General features: G+C 41.2%; 1 protein-coding gene across 1 annotated transcript in view; it reads left to right on the forward strand.

The window, feature by feature from the left end:
* The first annotated feature begins 324 nt into the window (after positions 1-324).
* The window catches only part of LOC311257215 (uncharacterized protein), a 28892-nt gene continuing 13984 nt past the window's right edge, over positions 325-15232 (forward strand). The window contains exons 1-3 of the mRNA XM_084352731.1: positions 325-389; positions 1119-1251; positions 4089-4154. The gene's annotated coding sequence lies outside the window, so the exon portion shown is untranslated. The remainder of the gene's footprint in view (positions 390-1118; positions 1252-4088; positions 4155-15232) is intronic.

Genomic DNA, 15232 nt, shown 5'->3' on the forward strand with positions numbered 1-15232 from the left:
TGCATATAACTAATTAAATGCTTATAATGAAATATTAGGCTGCAGATTAGACATTAAAACATAATTTTACACGAGAGACATCCCGGCCAAATGGTGGTTAGCGCTGATGGGGTGTCTGAAGTTTGTCTTTACTGATGCCAGGATAACTGATGTTGACTCACACATTACTATAAATAAAATGAGGGGGGTTTAACACTCATTCTTCTTACCTGTAATCACAATATCCCATGTTCAAGCCTAGAAGAATCTTTTAATAGGACTTCAGACACCCCTCAAGTGGACCGTACCATCTCCTAACCTAACGTTAGGTGAGTGACGCATCTGCCTGCGTCACTCCCGTCAGTTGCTCACAACGTTCAAACGCGTCGCGCTAAACGCTGTGTGATAATGTAAGTAGCTTAATACTTAATACACTTTACTTTCTTACCTTCATAATTTCTGAATTAAACATTTTGTCACTTGTCTACAGATGAATGCTAACGTGAGTATAATGTCATCTAATGTTAGCTAACACTGGTGGTGGAGGAATCGTGAGATGATAGATTCAGGGCCCACAAGCTGAACAGTGGTTTAATCCACTGGTTTAATCTTTAATAAAGCGTGTAATTTATAAGATTGTATAAGTAACATAAAACTGTCAAATAAATGTAATGGAGTAGAAAGTACCATATTTACCTCTGAATTGTAGTGGAGTGGAAGTATAAAGTAGCATGTAACAATACTCACGTAAAATACAAATATGCCTACCTTAAAATTGTACTTAAGTGCGGTACATGAGTAAATGTACTTAGTTACTTTCCAGCATTGAATATAGAGTTCATTATTTCATTTTAATAGTCTTTTGTGTGGCGGTGTGAGTTATTTAGTCTTTTGCCTTTCTGATATTAGCCTTTATAATAGCATCCCCTTTGTTTTCACTCAGACATACAGGAGTTTTACCTGGTTGGATAGTTAAATAATATTAAAATCCTTGTGTGCTGAAAGCTGAGTAATTGTATTTGTTCAAATGTGTGACTACTTTATTGATCTCAGATTGGATTTCATTTACGGAGTCAAAATGAGCAAGAGGAGAGGAGGAGATATCAGTGAGTTTTACATGTATGTGCTGTTGTATTAAGGAAGCAGAGGGAGGTCAGAGTGGCAGTCAGCAGGCAGGAGGACGTCAGGAGGACGGCGAGCTTTCAACATCGTGGGTGACAGGAAGGAAAGCCAAGGAGAGTCACCCCAAACCTCTGTGTTCAATTCTTTAAGGTAAGACTGATTTGATAGAATATTTTCCTTCCGGCTACTTGAAGACTGAAACATTAGCCTAGCTACTACTTAAAGGCACAGTCCACCCAAAAATAAGTTGTTTTCTTACCCTGAAAAATAAATCCATACAGGAGCCATATGTTTCTCACCTCTAAATTAATGCTTAGTCTTAGCTTGGGCTCTTGAGCCTATAGATTGAGTCCTATCGTATACATTCATTTTGGTATTGGGACCAGTATTGGATCTACAATGTAGAATGTTTTCCTTTTTTTTGTTTTCTATGCCTTTTAATGTTAGTCAGGCACTATCTAGGCCTAGATGGTGTATAGTAGTAACATATCTGTCTGCCTCTTTGGCATGTCGATAGATTATTTCGTTCTGGTACACTGTTGTGTGGGTCTGTGTGAGAGTGGAGATGATGATTTTGCTGGCAGTTTTGATCGAGAATACTTTGTTGGTGACCCCTGACTACTCACACATCACTTTGTACACGTATGATTGCTGGTCACAGTTTCAATCTGTACCTGTAGAGCAAACTGTTGCTTTCTTTCAATAACTTTTATTGTAATGTGACTTTACCAGCGGGCCTGGATTTTTCAACAACAGTCATTATGTTTGCTTCATTCATTACCTTGAATATTTTCGCCGTATGAATAGTTGTCTGTATCTTGGCGGTGTCTCTGTGGGCTCCGGCTGTGCACACAAGAAGCCTGGGGGAAATGGCCTGTTAAAACAGCATGGCTCGCTCCTCTCTATCACTGCTCTACAGCTGGAGCACACACTCACTCACACCCTCTCTCACTCTTTCTCTCTCTCTCTCTTACACTAGCAAATGAATTCCCGCTCCCACTGATCACCGCCATTCACAATCATCTGTCTTCATTGCATGGGGCTTGGGAGACAGCTGGTAGCGCTGTATTAGGGTGAAAGATTAGACTCCGCTACATTCTGCTCCCCGTACGAGGTCCCACATCAGCAAGTGGATAACTAGCCGCTGTCCCCTTGTTCTCCTTCTCTCTCTGCTCAATCATGAAACCATTCCCATAAGTGGGCTCTAATTCACACGAACAACAACACTCATGTAGGCCCCTTGGAAAGACAGGCTTCGTTCATATGCAGAAAGGGGTGAGTCAATTTAAAAATGGACAGGTAAGACAGACAGGAACATCTGGTACTTGCACATTGGTAGAAAACAAAACAAAATGAAATGCTCTCATGTCTAATATCTGAGCAGTTGTACACAAGCTATTCATGTCCTGCTCCAACCCCTGGGAGTCTGGTTGATGTATAGAAGGAGCTCTGCAGGCCCGGAGGCTGCTCGCACACTTGTTATGGAGTGGAGAAAGCCTCCGTGTTGCACCAGCTCAACAAGAAAACCTGCTGTGTGTGTGTGTGTGTGTGTGTGTGTGTGAGAGAGAGAGAGATTTACGGTCTGTGTTTTAAGCTGATTGTGCTCCTGTGTGATTCATTCCATGATCCGGTGCAGAAGGAAGGAGAGGAAAGGAGAGTGTAGGGTCTGTGAGTGACCACAGTTGGGAAGAAAATCACAGCTGGACAAAGTGAGAGGAAGAGAGGAAGTCAAAACTGAGACTCACTTTGTTCTCATTTCTTCTGAACAAAATATAAACAGATTAGAGACTTATCTGCCAAAAATTACTGCTGAGCCGCACACATTTCCTGTGCTATCACAGGCTGGTAAAAGTTGAGTATTTTACAGGAAGAAAATGTAACAGACTGCAGACTTAGCAGAACATTTTGTTGCCAACTGCAAAAAGTTATTGTGAGTGAGAGAATGTGCCAAATCAATAAATATGTGAATATATATGAATGTACAAGCGTAAATATTTTAATAGTTTTGACATTTTTTTAAAGTCAGTAGAGTAGAAAGCACATTGGTTAACATAAACAGGATTAAAGTGCAGAAATGTTTTTTACACTGCGCTTTATATCTTTGAATTTAATGTGTAGATACTCCACTACTACTCTACTATTTATTTATTTGTTTTTGAAAGCTTAACACACAACAACAACTGAAAATATGAGTTATTCTAAATAACTTTGAATGATTATATCCCATTTTTGTGATTCATGTCATGTTATATTGCTGTAAGTGTTCCTCTGCATCTAAGGAGCAGCAGTAATGACTTCCTCATTACCTGCTCCGACCCTCTAAATGTGACATCACCTCTAATGCCTCAGTAATCTCATTTTGCAGAGGGGTGTGTTCCTGCTCTCCACTTTGTCATCATCAGGCTATAGTTCATTATGTTGACATTTCCGGTGTGTGGTCTCACTCACACACATGCATATTACTGTACTTGTAAGGACCCTTACTGGCATAATGCATTCCATATTCCCAAATCTTATGGCCCAGGAAGCACTAATGTACATGACATCATCATGAGCGTGATGACCGTTCTAGTCAAATTAAATGAAATAGATCAAATTACATGTCTTCTTCTGTTAACTGTGACATCGTTGGGGTTCTTCAAGCTGTTGTTTTGTCTCATATTTATTTAATTCTGCTCTGTTGTGTCCGCATTAAAGTTTTAATAATGACCTTCCACACGTTGGCTTGCAGGGACTTTGATGTAGGAGCCTTAGCTGGAGATTTTGGATTTTCCAGAAATCATGACCAGGACACCGAATGTAATCCTCAGACCTTGTGAGCAGTTTCATGTTGGGGCTTTTTTCTTTCTAAGGAACTACATGCACCAGCCATATCACAGAATAGAAGGAAGGGCACATCCAGCAGTGAATATAAACACTATGGATGTCTTTCTCAGCTGAACTAGTCATATCACACTCACCTTATGTGTTTATCACCTGACTTTCAGATCGGCAGGTGGAGGGGATGGCGACAAGGCTGCCAAATGGGTGACTGCAGTTCGAGTCTGCGTTTTGTAAGTGTGACACTACAGGATATTTTTAAGGAGAACTCAAAACATCAGTTTGTGACGAATAAAACAGGCATTTTAAGCCAAACCATGATGTTTTCCTAAACATAACTAAGTGTTTGTTCTGCCTAAACCTTACTTGAGCGTAAGCACAGGGTTGTGACAGGAGAGAAAATAGTAAATGGAACAAATGTGAAGTTGCAGCATAAAGAAGCGTAAAGCTTTAACTTACCTGTGGTTTTGCAGAAACGTTTTCCTGCCGATTGGGTTGGCTGCAACATTAGCTTGTTTGGTTTGCTAGCCTCTCATCCATGAGTAATGTGCGCTTCCTTCTATTTAACTTGTTGTATAATTTCCTATGTGGCTCTGAAGGGAGATTTGTCAAGTCTCATTAAATGATGTCTCATAAACCGACTGCCTGGGGAAGAGGAATTACACAATTTTAGTGGGAAAAACTATGTAACAAACTGGGGATATGGATTTCGAAAGACGTGGGCACTTAGCAGCGAGGGAGAGCCTAATGAAACGCGTGCATCATGGGATATGAGGATCCAGTGTAAAAGCCAGAAAATAACTTGGCCTCTCCTGCTTCGATCATAAACATTTGAAAATCTCTTAGTGCTGAAAATAAAATAAAATCCTAAATCACTTGAAATACCAATTTAATGCCTGAAACACCCCTGGACTAAGTAGCCTGAGGAACAAAATGTCTTCACTTTGCAAAAATTTCCTCAATCTACAAGGTCTAGTATTGAAATTGCTTCTCAGGAAAAGGTACAAACACACACGACTATGCATGCTTCACCTGCTGCAGGACAGGTACAGCAAAATTTGCTGTCGCTGGAGTAATGTGTATTTCACACTACATGTCTTTTGTCAATTAGCCCGTTTCAGAGTGGGATGCTCAAACTGCTTTGCCTGTAGGGAACAGCGTCTTTAGTCTTGTCAAATAAATGAGAGGCAGCTTGGATCCGCCTCATTTATCCTCCGTCAATGCTGTTTTGGCTTTTAAGTTGAGCTACCACAGCATTACAGTCTCTCTGTCTGTTCCAGCAGTACTATGGGAATGCTTGAGCTGACCAAAATAAAATGGCAATCCAATCTCAATCCGTAACATTAGCATTATAATAGCTAACTGCAGGGGGGCCAGTCTATGGAAGTGCCAGTGTGACAGTTGATGAATTAGCTCGCATGCTAAAGCTGACACGTACGTGTAAATAGCCGCAAGTCATTAAACACTCTGTCACAGGGCATTTTATAAACAGACAAAATGCTTATTAGATTTTCTAACAGTGAAACAATCAGCTGCAACGGGCCACACAGAGGCTGGATGCCTGAAAAGCTGTTCTGAATGTGAAGTGAAGAGGGGAGAAAGAAGAGAAGAGAGGAGCCCGATGGTAGAAGGACAGACTGTACGGTATGTGGGAACTATGGATGCATGAATGACCAAACATCTTCACTGAGAAACAACTGCTTACTCATTGTGTGAACGCAGTCAAGAGAGAGGTGTTACCACAACGTAAGGGCGTAACTTAAGATGTGATACCTCATGTTCATAAAATGTGGCCCAAAGTTTTCACTCTGTTGTGTAACAACAAAGCAGACAACACTTATGAATATGTTGTGTTGTTCTCCACTCAGGTGGATCCAATTAAAAATCCAATTTTCTGATTAGCAGCAGACATTAATCAGTAGAGCTGCTTTGACTCAAATTGCTGTATGTTGTAGAGATTGTGGATAATGGCATCCAACAAGTCCAAAAGGAACATTAAACAACTTACCAGTTCATTTTAGCTTGGTGGTACTTGGCAAACGCCTCAGTGTAAGTTTTAAGTCCTAAGGTAATTATTGATCAGGGATCATGTGCTAGTGTGTCTTAACTAAACTGTATATTTTCTTCCTTTCTTGTAATAACATTCAAATACAATTAAATACATTTGGAAGGCAATGTAATGCTGGCCAGATTATATATATTGAAAGATGTTTTCTGCAAAATCCTCTCCATCAGCATTTTTTATTCACTTTCCTACAATACCTGATTTAAAGGAGACAGATCATTCTCATTTTCAGGTTCTTGATTTTATTTTGGGTTACTGCTAGAATAGGTTTACATGCTTTAATGCTCAAAAAACACATCAGTTTTCTCGTACTGTCCAGTGCTGCAGCTCTGTATTCCCCCTCTGTCTGAAACGCTCTGTTTTGGCAGCTGTCTCTTTAAGGCCCCTCCTCCTGAATACTCGGTCTGCTCTGATTGGTCAGCTCACACATGCGTGACCCAGAACCGCTAACAACAGAGCAGCTGAGCTAAATCAATTCTTAATGGCCAAACTAGCTGATAGGCATAAATTATGCAAATATGTGACAAGGTGACATAGTGTGATGTCATGAAGTCACTGAATTAAAGGCGGAACTACTGACGCAGCGTTTTCTGTGGGAGAGAGGAGCTTCCTTTGATGCAGACTTTGACCTTTTTTTCAAGATCTTTTACGTGTACAAGAATCTGTATAAAACACTGAAGGAAAAATGCGAAAAAAGCATAATAGGTCTCCTTTAGGCCACTAGTACATGAAGGTTTTTACCATTATGTCAGCCCTGTCGCCAGAATAAAATATTGGCATTTTACTTTTTCTGCAAACCACCGACATGTTAAACTTTTACATGTCATATGTATCATATCAACATTTATACAATGCTTGTCATGTCACATTCAGATAACATGTCACCGTAATAAGCACATCATTGTCACAACATAAAATTTAAAATAAACCTAAAGAAATGTAGTTTTAGCATAAGGAACTGTAAAGTTTCAACATCAAATGTAAAGTTATAACACAAAAAGAAAGGCTGCGTATACCGATCTTCCACCCTGACCTCTGACTCCTGTTATTGTGTATCACTCTGCTTCCTACGCTGGAACTAAATTGGAACATTGCTTTCAATTTTACATTAGTTGTACACCAATGCAGTTCATTTCAGACAAGCGATGGGAAGCCAATGGCTCAACACCACATATCTGTGTTCATCTGGAAAACTACAGTTGTAATGAGTGTTGCACTGGCGGAGCAGAGGTGTGGGGGTGAAGGCCGCTCGGGAGGAAGCGAGACATATGTGGGCGTATGTACGGACATCTGTGCAGGAGAGGCAGAGATGTTTGCAGACAAAAGGCGGGAGGCTGAATGTGTGAGAATACAAGTCAGAGGCGAGAGGGAGGAAGGATGGAGCGATCTGCTACAGAGCCGGTCAGCCTCCATGTGTATTACATTTTCATTATGTGGGGGATACATGTGGCTCACAAAGACATGGACAGACATGCCACACATGCGCACACAGGGGAACAAAATACAATCATGGCAATCCGCCAGTTGTCCCGCTGAGAATAACCATACTCGAATTCATTTTGAGCTCCATCATTTGTTTACTGTATGTGCCTTCCCTCTGAGCTTGGTGTGTTATTGTGAGATCTTTTCCCCTCAGCCAGTGGGGATTTATAAAGCCCACCTGCATCTCTGCTTTACTCCCTTCCACCCCTGCTGTCGGATCTAATAAATCATCATCATCATCATACCTGGTTGGAAAAACAAAGAAAGAAGAGACAGTGAAATGTCCACGTGTGGGTTTTACTGTGGACTTTACTTTGAGCTGATCTGCATTTTGTTTGTCTCTCGTCTTTTTGTTCATCCGTCATTCTTTGTTTCTTGATGATGCACTTTTCATTAACCGTGTCTGCCAGAGACTGAGTTTGAACCCATTGTTTTGGGTTAATATACCCTGTAGCTGTTCATTACACATTCAGACCCACTTTATGGGCAATTTTGAAGCATTTAACGTTTCCAAAATCAATGTGTCATTAATGTATTCATAAAAAAGAAAAAGGAGGGCTTGTAAGAGCACAGGTTGTCAATAAGCTTCGCCAGAGGAAATGTTTTTAAGGTTATTGAGGGAAACAGACAAAAACTAAAAATGCTAAGGAGACCTAAAAGCATTTAGCTCATCCATTACCACAGTCTGGGAGGTTTGAGGAGGCTGAAAGCACTGCAGGCCACAGAGGCAGACAGACTGACTGTGTCTAGGGTCTGAACCCAGATCTACATCTAGATCCAGGCCATTCCCGGTCATCTGGCTCTGGCAGTCCACCAGCAGAAAGCCCTCCCTTCAAACACCCAGATGCTGCAGGCTGTGGTCTCGTAGTTAACCAGCAGTCTGACAATCTATTTCTACAGTATCAAACTGGGACTTTGCGTTGTGTTGATGGGGATAAGGTGATGCACAGAGTGATAGTCTCACTCCTGACCTTCTTTGTGCACACACATTCATGCTTGCCTTTGTGTGTGAGTCTGCCTCCATTAGACAGTATTAGATGTTGAACCTCTGCTCTGTCCCAGGGGTGACAGCAGATTGAGCTGCGAAGATTACCCAGAGAGCCGTGCTGTGTGCTGTGGTGTGGATACGGCCCAGTTTCTGATGCATGAGTGATCTAAAAATTCACTCTGCGCTTCAGGGAGAGACTTTTTAGAGTATTTATGTTTCCCTGGACCACGACTGCTCCCTGACGAGCACATCACACCTCGACATTTCAGGTCAGTAATACTGTACATGCACAACAAGACAGAGACAAGTGAAACTAACAAAGATCTTTCTCTTACGGCAACCTCCTCACAAGGTGAGACAGCAAAAAGAGGCAAGGCACAGAATAATGTGAAAAGTGACATGAGGTAATAATAATGTAGGTTACTTCAGGTGGTGAGGAGAATTTCAATCAACCAATCAGACCGTGGAATCTGGATCAGTATGCGGAGCTGTGAAATCTGTTGAATATCCAATAAATGAGTTTTGTCAGTATCGGCACCCAATACCAATATATGGGATCGATTAGTTCCAACTCTTGTATAGAGCTGCTTAATTTAAAGTAAAGTAAAGTTGTGTGAGGAAGCGCATGACTGGCCTGCACAGAGGCCTGACCTCAGCCTCATCCAACACCTCTGGGGTTGCATTTTTTAACACAGACTCAGCACCCAACTTATACATTTTCTGAATTGGTGTAAATCCCTTCATCCAAAATCCAAAACTTGTGGAAAAATGTAGATAACTTAGATAACTATAACTACTGGTGGCAGTCATTAACACATCTTGATGTCCATGGTTTGGAAATGTTCAGCAAGATGTTCAACAATACAGGTACATTTTGTGTGTCCCTATACCTTGTTCCTGTGTTCACATGATTTCTGATTCCAAAGTTTCACATTAACAAGAAAATGTACAACAGATACTCAGGGCAGCAGCAAGTATATTGTAAGATTCTGGTTTCCCCGTGTATTTTCTCATAGAGGGCTTCTTTCATTGCTACATCTGACGATCTTTATTCAACCAAGATGAAACAACAGTTATTTTGTTGGCGTCAACAACTCACAGCGAAGCCTTAGTCCTACGAAAACTGTCAGAACCTCATTCGAAGCACAGTTGTTGAACGCTAACAAAAATAACTGTTGCTTTATCGTGTTTGAAATGATTACTCAGAATTGAATTTCCAGGAGAGCTGATTTAGCTTGAAATTTGGACAGAAGCCTGAGTAGGAATCAGTTTATAAGAAAAACTAATAAAGGATCTCTCTATGAAAAGACAATCCCGGTCCGGCTGATGCTGCAGGCACAGAGGCCAGCTTGAAATATAATATTGCCATTGTCGTGGTCTGTGGAAGGATAGCGATAGCATGTCTCATTCGGAGAGTGCAGCGCTCCTCCGTGCTCTGACTGATGGCCCTATCTCATGCATAGTGAATAAGAGACTATCCAGAGTTAATGAGTGACCAGCGACAGGGAAATGGCCGAGAGGAAGGTAATGACTGACATGTTCCAAAGTAGGTCACCAGATATTTTCTACATCGTGTTTCCACCAAGTTGAAAGCCAACCATCCACCTCCTCCTGTTTCCCTCCAATCTAGCACTTTTAAATCCATTTTTTCCTCCCCCCCATCTACCTCCCTCCCTCACCCTCTCCTACACCACCCATTCATTGTTAGCCCGCTCTCCCTCTCTGCCTCTCCCCATGTCCTTCCATCTCTCAGAAAATCCCTTTAACAGAGTGAAGACCTTTTCCTCTCCTCCTCCAGGCATCTATTTGGTGCAGTTAATGGATAGTTGAGAGATGACTACCGGCAGCGGGGGAGGGAGGAGGGAGGAGGGAGAGAGAGGAAGGCGGAGGAGGATGGGCTGGCATGGGCTCCTCTTTTGTCTGTAAAATACTACGGATAGGAGACAGGCCAAATCACATCACAGCTCTTTAGAAATGCTCTGGACACATTTTCATACTGCACACACACTGAGATGTGCTCCATTGAATTTGGTTTCTCGGACGTAAAAGCTATGAATCTTGGTTTAAGAAGTCAAACAGTCTAAAATGATAGCTCATTCAAACGAGATGTACCTTTAGAGAGGGTGGCACTGGAGACAGTGGAGCCTTTCTAATGTGACAGGAACCTTTAGAGGGACCTGGCCCACATTACTCTGAGCCTTTTTCCCTCACTGTCCCTCCTCATCTTCCTTCTCCGGCTTCCCTCCAGCTCGCTTCCATAGGCCAATTTAGATTTTTCTCCCTCTGACAGGGCTCTGTAGGCCTCCTCTGCCCGTCTTCCATCATTACTCCCGCTCTGTCTGTGGTGGTATCGGGGCTGGCTTGTTGCGTCCTCTACTCCTTGCCTGTCTCGATGTGGATCTAATGGTTAAATAATGACTACACATCTCATCTTTAACTGCTGCCTGATCAGGGTAAAGAGTCTCTGTAATCTTTCTCGGAGTCCTAATTGATTTCCTGAATACGGGGCCTAATAAGATCCAGGGGAATAGTCATTAAGGGTGTGTGAGACTGGGAGTTGCATCTTCTTTAATGAGGCCTCTTATGAAACAGAGAAAGCAATTACACAAACCGAGGTAAGAGGATACCTCTCCGCAAATGTGATGAAACAGGCATATCGTGTGTTGTGAAAGAAAGGATCTGGGAGACGAGGAGAAGCTCAGGTACAAAAAAAAAATTCCTCCAGTTACTTCAGCAACCATGGTTTGCTCTGAAACGTGTTTAATGATCATTAGGAACTCCTCAGTGCCTTCAGAAGACTTCTTGGTGATTTACTATAAAACTAAAAAAATATTTTATGTTAGATTAGCTGGAGACTTGCTTTGTTTTCAATACTCCAAGACAGGAAAAAACAACAACATCTGGCTACAATAGAAAATAATTGAGAACAAAAACAAGTGGGGGAGCAAGACAAAAATGGTGGTGCAAAAATAAAAGTAAAACAAAACTCATCTTTTCTTGAAAATAAACAGTCCAACAGGATGAGAACCAGGCACAGTCAGATGATCAGACTGAACTTATTTGGAAGAGACAACACAAGAAAACATTCAAATTATGAAACAATCTGTCCACTGTAAATGAGCAACAGATTCTGCAGACCGACTGTGTTATCTAACTTTCACCATCTGTACTTAGTTGAATTCGCACAAAGATTTTTTTTTTTTTTCACACAGTGAACTCACAAAGTAGATAGAGTACTATCAACACGATCAAAAGTGGAATAGACTACCTACATACTTCAAGGTGTCCATTGGAGAAGAGAAGAATGGGTACAAACACTTAACATGGACTTCAAAAGTTGTGTTTTTGTACAGATTATATAAAGTTGTGTTTTTGTTCATGGTTTCAATCCATGTTGCCCGGTGCCCGGTCCCCAGACCCATTCTGTTCCTGCGGCATCCTTTAAACATTCATGGCAGCAATCATAAATATTAAGAAAGCATTTACTGGACGCAAGATTTGTTTACGGCTCTGAGTGCAGGATGAGTCATCAACATTTGGTCCAATGCATTTCAGTCTGACCATTGAGAACTGGGCCTGGTGTTCACAGGTTGGATAGATCATGGTGCCTGAGCTGTGACCCAGTCCCACACTGCAGATCAAACCTAAGTAGGTTTCCAGTTTGAGGTGCGTTCCCAATATGAAAGCGAATGTTGGTGCATAGTAAATTAGATTTTTCCAGTGCTGTTGATGGATGCCATTGTCACACAAAACAGATTGTGATGACAAAGTGGTAAAACAAGTGCAAAAACAGTATGCTGCAAACATTAAGATCTAGTGTGGAATTGGCCTTTTCTATGCAGCCATTTTGAATTCTGTGCATTCATAGTTTTATGCACGCTGGCTCACTGTCACACACGTCATTTTTAATGTTATTACAAACACCTTTTCCTACTCTGAAAAGTCAAAATGTCTGCTGAAGGGACACTTAGAGACAGATGGATATTGAAGGTAACAAAACCACGACAGCCTATTGACTGTCATGTAAAAAGGCTATAATAACTGTGTGACAGTGTGAATGATGCGGACTTGTATCCATACAACATGTAATGAGGCCAAATAAATCACTGTCAGTATGGAGTGGTCTGGATCAGATGTGAGCTGACATTAAAACGTGACTGCCCTCAAGCTGTTGCCGCAATTTGACTGAACACATTTTCATTCTAAAAATAGATTAAAGATGTCTCGCTTTCTTTGTCGCTTCTCCTCTTTCTTGCACTCAAAGTGCAAATGGGTGACGCATCCGAAAGATCCTAAAATGATCCTCCCTTTATATGGAGAAGCAAATTACCGCCCTCTGACTTCTTCTCTTTCTTTTCCCTCTGATGCAAATAGAAAGAATATTCAATTGTTCTGCCTGACACATTTCCTGATGGGAACCAAATCTCGAAAAAATCTTCAAAAAGCCCGTTCATGGAGACGAGAGAGAGCAGAATTTGGGAGGAGAGCGCAGGGAGTGAGAGCTTGTGTGTGAGAGGGAGAAAGATAGAGACAGAGAGCATTATATTCAATAATTTGATTTTATATGGATACTCTGTAAGCTTGAATGAGCCTATTACCTGTCATTGTGTGAGAGAATTTAAAGAGTATCTGATGAATGTGGGCCTCTGCAGCAGCAGGTACATTAAAAGAACACAGTCTCTGCCTATTAAATCCCCGCTTTATGGTCTCCCTCCTCACTCATAACCACATCTTGCAGACGATAAGACTCTTTCTATTTATACCTGGGTATCTGCTCATGGAAAGATTGACAATGCGTCGGGAATTACGTGTGACAGATGGAGTATTGGTCTTATTGTGCGCCATAAAACGCTTCCATATCCTTCACGGGAATTTGAATGGCCGTCCAGAGAAGGATGCAAACGATTGCTCTGTGAATCTTTCATTATTGTCATTTGTAGCACACGTCTCCTCTGAGCTTGAATTAAAGAGCAAGCAATCTGTCTATAGATAGCAAATGTCTGTGCCTGCAGGGCTGGAAGATGTAGGTGTGCAAGATCACGCACAGAAGTAGACAGTTGAGTATGTGATCATCAGCACTCCCACTGAGGAAGACAGTGGTGTGAATAAGAGACACAGAGAACATGCCTCTGGCACATCTATGCTTTCCAATCTCTGCTTTAGTTTACCACTCTCTTTCTGGAGATAATAACAATACTACCGGCAGTGGAGCAGAAACAGACGTAGACCAAGAAAATAGACAGCTAGGGATAACAAGCAGCAGTCGGCTTCGGAGGCAAAACATTGACTGCTTTTGCGACGTTATTGAGTTGCTGACTTTTGATCAGGAAGCACATATTCGATCATTTCAGTGTCTGCAAATTAGCAAGACAATTGTATTTACAGTTATGTGCCAGCAATTTGGTTACACTAACTCAAAGCTTCCTCTCATAACAGTATTGTGAAAGTGAAATATATGACTTTCACTGCAGCTAGATACTGCAGGAGCCCCAGCATCTCAGACCAAAACAAATGCAAGCTTCATTTACTTAAAGTTAGTAAAAAAAAGCACAAAAAAAAAACGCACACAGCTCACAAGACTCAGATAAAACTGTGAAGCTCAGCAGGGCTGATCCAAATATGAATCAAGATTCTGTAACTTTATGGCCTATTTCTCCCCTCAAAGGTTTCCAGAGTCATATTTTCTGGTTGCTGTTGTTGTTTGGATTAGTTAGGTGTAGGCATGAGGAGTGAGACTGGTTTGGGTTGGAGTATGGTCAGCCAATCAGAGGCTGAGTAGAGCAGGTGGGCTCTACAATAACACGCTAAGGATGCTATTAGTACTTTTATATCATTACAAAGTAAATAGTTATTTGCTGTTATATTAATGTTTAAAATATCATATTGAAAGGTGTAATATGTAAGAATTGGCCATCTGTTGAATTCAAAACAAATAGAGGGCAGCATATCACTGGAGTAATCACTACCCGCTGCTAACTGTGGCTGCCGTTAGCTAGTTAGCCCAGTTAGCCGTGCAGCTAGTGGTCAAGGCTGGGAGCTCGGAGCACCAGAAGAGTGTTTGTGTTTACACCGCTAATGCTAACATAAGCAGATATCTCTAAACTGTTATTTCTTGACGTTCTGCTGTAATTTTCTTGTTAAATTTAGAATGTTTCCAACTAAAATTTGTACATTTTGCATTTTCAACTTTAGTATTCAGCTCAGTTTGTCAACATGATCAAATGAAGAGCTGTTTCTCCTGTAGTCACTCTGCAGCAAACATGTTTGATAAAGTGAGCTGTGATGCCTCAACAATCTGCGTGTCAGAGAGAAAAAAGGGAGGGAGGCTGTGTGTTTGACACACCCGTTGGCAACGAACCTCGAAACCATCCATTTTTGGATTTTTTGGTGTTGCAGTAATTAACATATAAAACACGTCCATCACATGGCAGGTGTTGAAGCTATTAATGACATAATAAGGTCTGAGTTTAGATCGAGACATATGTCATTATAACATACAGCATGTGGTGTGAAATAAGCAAAGTGTGCTGAAAGAGAGAGTGTTTCACTTATTTTATAGGCTTCACTTACAGCAGCAGAAATTCTCTATGAATTATATCCTCAATTTTGCTCTACATTTCTCCCTTAGTGTACTTACCATTTCTATTGTTTAATTTACTTTCACCCATTTAAGTTTTAACATGCCCTTTTCTCAATGCTGTTTTCCGGTTTTCTTCATTGGATGTTAAAAGGAAACTCCAGTTTTATATAAGATGGGTGTTATGGTTGTACATTTG

Source organism: Pagrus pagrus, assembly GCF_965226575.1.
Source record: "Pagrus pagrus genome assembly, chromosome: 5".
Taxonomy (NCBI): domain Eukaryota; kingdom Metazoa; phylum Chordata; class Actinopteri; order Spariformes; family Sparidae; genus Pagrus; species Pagrus pagrus.